Source organism: Hyposmocoma kahamanoa, unplaced genomic scaffold, assembly GCF_003589595.1.
Source record: "Hyposmocoma kahamanoa isolate Upper Pololo Valley unplaced genomic scaffold, ASM358959v1 94, whole genome shotgun sequence".
Classification (NCBI taxonomy): domain Eukaryota; kingdom Metazoa; phylum Arthropoda; class Insecta; order Lepidoptera; family Cosmopterigidae; genus Hyposmocoma; species Hyposmocoma kahamanoa.
The window spans coordinates 4,317,640-4,325,370 of NW_020654878.1; positions in this window are offsets into that span (position 1 = coordinate 4,317,640).

Consider the following 7,731-nt stretch of genomic DNA (forward strand, 5'->3'; position numbering starts at 1 on the left):
AAAAAAATTCCTGAACAAGAGTCATATAACAAAATCTTGCGCGACAAAATGGTAAATCATTGTATCGCACAGCTTCAAGATTACGCCTACAAAGCTACATATGATCTTATGTTAAAAGTGCTTTAATTATACGAAAGATATAAAAATAATACAAAATATATGAAACAAAGATCTTAGAGTGAATTCCTCGTATGTGTTTTGTATGTCATTATTCAGGAAGATAAAAATGTGGTGTAACATATAGTGAACGCAATAATGTATGTAGTTAGCATGTTAATTTGTTAAATTATACCTCTTTCATACTATATTCCTTTAATAGTATATTTGAACAAGAAGTTTATAATTATTTCTTCAACAAAAATCAGTAACAACGCGCGTACGAGTTTTCTAATGAAGGCGACAATATGTGATATTTGTAATTCTTCCAATTAAGCATATGAAACGTTATCGACTAATTACGTTTATAGAATCTTTAAACCTCTCTTCTGAAAGTCATTATTTTGCAGATATGGCTTTATTACACCAAAAGCGCGAAATAGATAGACGATACACGTATTGATTGTAGTCATTCCTACGACGACGGTGAAGAATGGAATACCTCTTACCGCTAACTTAATGATGGTGTACAAAGATCTGAAAGAATCTGATATTTTGGACAACGAAGAATAGGCATACACTAAGGTAATGGAAAAGAAGTCAAATAAGGTGATAATTGCTCTAGATTTGTAAGAACTTATCTTTAGGAAATAAAACTATTATATATATTTTCGTATCTAAAGATAAATTTTTACAAGGCTTGAGCAATTAACACTGCATCCGTTCTCTTTTCCAGTATCTTAGGGTCTGCCCAATCGTTGCTGTCCAAGCATCGATATTAGATTCTTTCAGATATCTGTACACCAGAGTTTAATCTAATTTGTTATGTGTAACAATCACAAAAACCTGAGAACTTAACTGTAATACAAAAAAATATTTAAGACTATTTGAAAATAAATATACCTACTTGCAAGTATTGATAAATAATGTAAGTGGTTACTAATTTTGAAACACTTCATTGTTATCCAACTAATATTGGTTAATTTTTATCATTTATCTAACGATCTGTTATTTCAAAGATTTAAAGATAAATCAAAACCGAGAACTGCTGACTAACATTTACTGTGCTACTTAATTTTTATCTTAACTATGTCATCCAAAAGTTAAATTCGATGTTATCTAACTGTTTCCTAACACCGTTAATTCAAAATAGCTCATTATTTAAGATTTAACTGTATGGTATTATTTCGAAATAATATTTACTGGAACAAAATGTTGAACAGGTACTCATTAATAATAATAAATACGCTTCATGTTGTTTATATATTATATTACATAATAAAGATAAAGGTAAAGCCGGTCGGTGAGTACATGGAAACTGTCATTTCCTTACAATAAAAATTTGTACTTAAAGTAATTATAAGTTTCCTTTTCATAAAAAAACTGACCTCAAAAGTTTGCTCATTCGTTTTCGTTATATTTTATTTTAAACGGAATGATATCTATGTGTCAAGTTTTTAGTTAACGGAACTAGTTCCCTGGTACGCTTAAACAAAGAGACTGACTTGCGGCACCCATTACACCATCACGTGCCGGTAATCCAGAGGCAAAAGAGCCGCCATTGCTTCATTAAAGAAAAATACGGGTGGGTTTAGGGTCGAAACACAAAACTGCGAATCGGCGCGATGCGAAATCGCAACGCAGAAAATTGCGACGCGAATACATGCGATGCGATTTCATGCGGCAAAGCATCTCACTGCCACGATTCGGGTGATCATTCTTTCGACGATCGACGTATTTTTTAAACTAGGTAGCGACAGGGATCCTAAAAATATCCTGAAGACTGTTGTACTGCTTTTATTGATAAGCATATATAGGTAAAAACACATCGAAGATTAATGTCGCAGGAATGAGCGATGTTGAGCAATTCGCATATTCTTGCGATGCGTCACGCGAGCTCGTAGATTTCTGCGTTGCGACGTCGCGTCGCAGTTTTGTGTGTCGACCCTTAGCTTCAGGTGCACGAGTTGTTCGTACCGTCACATATAATAAAAAAAATCTACAAAAAAAAACATAGCGCACACACTTAACACACACACTCAACAAGAAAATAGACGAATTGAGAATCTCCTCCTTTTGCGAAGTCTGTAGAAAATCACAAAAAAAAGCATCAGATGTTCCATTTAAAATATTATATTCGATTGAAATATTGTTGTAATAAAAGAATAAACGATTTACCGACATTTCCTCAGTTGTTTGTTTTCATAGTTATTTGTTTTGTTTTGAAAACATTTTGAAGTCATACTAAGGATGGTTTTTATTAGACGTTTAGTTCCTCCATAGAAACGTTACAAAATCCAATGTAAGATAAAGCCGCCTTTGAAACCATTTCAAGTTTTTGACTCTCTTTTGGCCAGGTTAGTGCTGGATTAGGCTTATTTTTTAATGAACTCGAAATCTCTTTTCATTGGCATTCATAATTATAAACTTCTATGTCCTGTACATTTAATAAATCTGCACAGCATTTCTTGACTTATCGAGTTCGATTACTACACATTGGAAATGAGAATTTGGACATTGTGCTGAACAATCATGATCTGAATGTTTGATGGCATGCTATGGTGTAATGGGCTGATATTCGTAACTCGACGATTAGATGTCTATTTTGCGTGTGGTGGGTGCAGGGTTTTACTCGTGTCTCCCAAGCTCTTCCACTAATATCAGCATTCAGCACGTTTCCTCCCCTCTCTGGCGCTCTGCGCTAGTGATGAAAGAGACTCAGGGTCGTATTCTAGAACTCTACTCAATGCTCAAGTCACGATTGCACTGGAAACACAAGCACTGGAAATACGACCCTAATGGCAGGGCCTTGAATATGATTTCGAGTGCGGGTTCGAGTTAAACCTTACTCAAATCCTGACTTGAGAATTGAGTAGAGTTCTAGAATACGACCTTCAGTCTTTTAAGACGTTTTATAACGACTCGACTCCATTTTACAGGACTTGACTCTAAAATTAAGACTGGGGGTTCGAGTTTTTATTAAAAAGACTCAGTCGTTGTACTAAAAGACTTAAATGACTTAAACGACTTGAACGATTTGAAAAACTTAAACGACTCGAGTTGTTTGCAAAGTACTTATACCTATTTTATGTCTATATTTAATATTTAATTATTTTAAAATTCACGCGAGATATTTGGCTCATAGTTTTTTCACAGGCGCATTTAATACGTCAAGTGTCCAAAGTATATACTTAATTGTTATCGCAGATTTCGTGTTTTATTTAATAACTTTTAAAACCACAGAAATGATTAACCGCCTTTCAATGTATTAAAGCATAGTTTGCATTGAATTGTTACTATCTAAATGATATCGATTGATATAGATATATATAATGATATAGATATATAATAATGATGATAATGTAACCGGCATTTCAAGCAGCCTGGCTAAGCTGGGCCTTCCAGGAAAAAAATTTTTAGTAGCAGTAGAGTTCTTTGTGAAAGAGTTCGTCCAGGGAAGTACTGCCACCTTATCTATTCCTGCCGCCTAGCAGTAATGTGAATATTACTGCGTTCCGATTTTGAAGGGTAAATTGGTGAAATTACGAACGAAATTACGAAATATTAAATTATTAGGGTGACGGGCGCAGTGGCAGCGCCTCTCAGATATTTGAGATTTAAAGCTCTGTATGGCACTGCAACTGTTATGCACAGGCGTGTCGTTTACTATCAGTTGCACGGCTTGTTCGTCCCGTCACTTAGTATCATAAAAAAAACCCTTGGGTACAACATGTAAGAAGTTGTGATAATCAAGACGAGATCAATCGTCCGCCGCTAACTTAGCACGCAATAACAAGATAGTCCTATTCCACGTAATAGGCCTGATATTATACTTGTGGAGAGAATAAGAGGCGCCACAAGGCTGCTAGATACGGTGTGTAACACACACAACCTGGAGGGGTACATCGAGAAGGAACCAGTTAGCCGAAGACATTCGGCAGGTCTGGTTGTAGCGAGAAATGTATGTGTTGCTCCTCATTTTGTCCATTACCACGTGTTCCAAGCAGCCTGTCGGTGAGGTTACCTAAGCTGGACCTTCCGGCAAGATAGCGCCATTTCTATTATACCATTAGATGCGAAATTATTATAGCTATTGAATGGTATAAAAAAATACTAAAAGGGCGTATCTCAGAGATAGCGCTTTTCGCCTTAGCAGGGCTGTTACATAAAAACAAAAATGTAAACGTTTTGTAACAACTTTGACGAAATATTGTAATTATTACTACAAAAGTGGCTTCATTCTTATCCTATGTAGTCCTTCATCACTGCAATCATTAACTGATCTATTGTGATCACCACTAATTACAGTTCGGAGCCAAAGCCAACAGCGTTAAAGAACTGATGTATCTTCCCGGCTTTCATAGAGTTTCGATGTCCTTTGGTTGTGGCTTGTCCCTTCCCAATATGGAGTTTCGCATGAACATCTAGGGGTAGCATTGGGTAGAGTCATGGGTTTCAAATCATCAGTTTCAAAATATCATTAGTTAAATAAAATATATGTCAATATCTTCCCATTCCATATTTATAATCACACGCAAACTCATTCTTTGGCAAATTTTGACACACTGAATGAAACACCATTTGTATGATCGACGAAATTCCAAAAACGCTCCAATATTCAAACGCTTTACCGAAAAGTGTACCAGTTTGCATGCTACAATTCCCTGACATCCCATTGAACAGGACCCTTAAATGTACACTGTGAACGCTGTTACCAAGGTGCCTCAATACAAGTCAATATGTTCGCCAGCGTGTACCCTCCAAACGACTCTCCGCTGCATGCGCCCCCGTGCGTTGCGAATTTGCGGTCTAAGTATATGTGTTGTTCATGGCGATTTTTAGGCCAAGTGCGTTTTCATACGCGTACGCGAGTTATTAACGTTCTTCAGCAGCTTTTCTTGAAACACGAGTACGTCGTTAAAGGAAATAATCGATTACATTTTTTATGTGTAATTAAAGATTTAATTACTACTTCCATTAATAATTATTATTGTTATATGCTCTAGTAAAGACCATTATTGCATACTCCTTAATGGATTTTGAGCACGTGAACAATACGCTTAAACTTTAGGTTAATTTTCTCATATCTTGAAACATTACTTACTAATCGAGTGTGGTAGCTTAAAATATTATTTAATATTTTACGATAATACTCGAGCACTTAAATAACAAAAATTGCTACCGATAATTAGGTGGTAATTTATGTTATTTAAGTTTTCGTATATAGCTACGAGTCCTATACCCCACCTACGGTGGGTTCGGGCTCGGCCGCGGGGTGTCGTCTGGTTTAAATTACGGGTTCAACTATTACGCTTATGCTCTTCGGTGGCACAGCTTCTGTAACTACCTACGTACGGTGGCGTGCGGATGCTTCGGGATTCGCCCTCCGCTACACCTCAGCCTACGGCCTCGGCACTTATGACTTTGTTTTAAAAAATTAACATAGCTCTTTAATGGCGGCCTTATTGAAAAATGACAAAAAGTAAAATTGGACTGCAAATTATTATAAAAATATAATAAATAATTACGAAGTCCATCCTCTAAAATATGTTTTAGTATCAGAGAGCTCCTTGTGAAAGAGTTTGCCCAGAGAAGACCTTACCTATTTCTTCCGCTAAGCGGTAATGGACGCATTATCGCGTGCCGGTTTTGAAGGGTAAGCGTGCTGGTGAAATTACTCGCGAATGGGATTTGTCAACTAATGTCTCAGCTAGACGGGTGCAGTGGCAGTGTTCCTCAGATCCTTGCGATATAAAGTTCTGAATAGCACAGCAACTATTATGGACCAGGCGTGTCGTTTACCAGCACAACTTCTGCGTCCCGTCCACGGAAGAAAAAAAACAATCGAAGTGCTTTAAGCCTGGATTACTATCAAAACCGATGTCGCCAAAACTCACACATTCTTAATTTGAAACACTACAAAATCTTGATATTGATTGGTCGTAGTTAAAATTGATAAAGAAATAACAAATTTTGTATTGTTAGTATAATTGAAACTTCGCCGTGTTGGTATATCTTTGAATGTTCAATATCATTGATACCTATTATTACAGGTTACGACGTTTTGATATTACATTGAAATTTCAATCAATGTGTTGCCATCTAGCGGTTTATTGCTGAACGACGACGAATCATTATTAATTTAGTTGTCCAAACAAGAAGCAACCATATTGCAGGGGTATAAGCTTTACTTTCGTTTTTTGTAACAAAAAAATATTTCGATGAACAGAAAATTTATTACAATAACACTTTTCGATGATATGTTAATATTTTTGGTGCGGCTATCATTTGTGCACTCCAAAATAGCACAATAAGGCATTTCTCTAGGATTTTAGAGAATTTGCACGAAAGAATGACATAACCATACCGTACAAAGCGAAAATGGCGGACTGAGCTCAGACAGGTCTTTCGAGACTTATTGTTGGCGCGCGTCTGACGCTAACTAACCCTTCTACTGTATACGAGGCCATGAGAACCATAGTGGCCTAATTCAATGGACAAGTCATAGTGGCCTATCTTACTTAGGCCATTATGACACCTCAAATTTAGATCACAGACTAAAAACTATAACAATGATTATGCTGCCATCTAGTGAAAATTCGTTGTATCACTTTTAGGCCTTTCTGGTTCTATCAAAATGATCTTTCTGGTTCTATCAATTTGAACTGGAAAAAATCATAAACTCAATATTGTAAAAAAATGAGTTAGGCCACTATGGTTCTCAAGGCCTCTATATTGTTCTGTGGCCCCGTCACTTGGTATAATAAAAAAATCTGTACTACAGCCTTAAAAAAATATTAATTTAACTAATGTGATCCGAAAAAGTAGTTTTAATTCCAATGCATAGCAAAGTACTCAAAATTATGATTATCAATTTTATATTTCATAGTTTGAGGGTCATGAAAATACAACGTGGTAGAATTAAAGATACAACTGCTCATAGTGTATAGAAAATGTTTTACTGTTTGAAATATTGTAGAAAATTCGGGCTTTTTTGCACGAAAACTGCGAGTTTTTCAGCCAATGTAATATCGTAATTATGTAAATTAACCAGAAAGTTTTAAATCGCGACCTCGGGTATTCGACATACAAAATGTAATTGAGTGTGGTTAGTTAATATGCAAAATACTATCAAACTTCGTTTTTTTTGTATTATATAAAAAATGCGTAAGAGGAAAACCAACAAGAGCATTAAATGAAACCAAAAGTAATTCTATCAACTTTATAAAAAAACATACATATGATATAATTTTAAATATTGACATATGTGAATTCTAATACTACTGACAACGAAGATTACGAATGCACAAAAAAAAGCCTTTAATGAAATGACAGCATTGTCTCGTAAACAAAATGTCCAACCGCGAAATATTATGTTGAATCAGTAACAATGTTTTATAGCTTACATAAAATTGTTTTCATTATGTTAGCAATAACGTGACAGTTTCCTGTAACGTGATATGTTTACGAGGAATTAATTATTTCTAGAATTTTTCTGAATGAACAGGTAATAGTCAAACGCATTTATAGTGTTTCAACATTATTATTACTATTACAGAACCAATGTTTTTGTAACAGTGTTAACAGAAATTATTGAACCAAAACAATGCGTCTATAATTTTTTATCTAAAAATA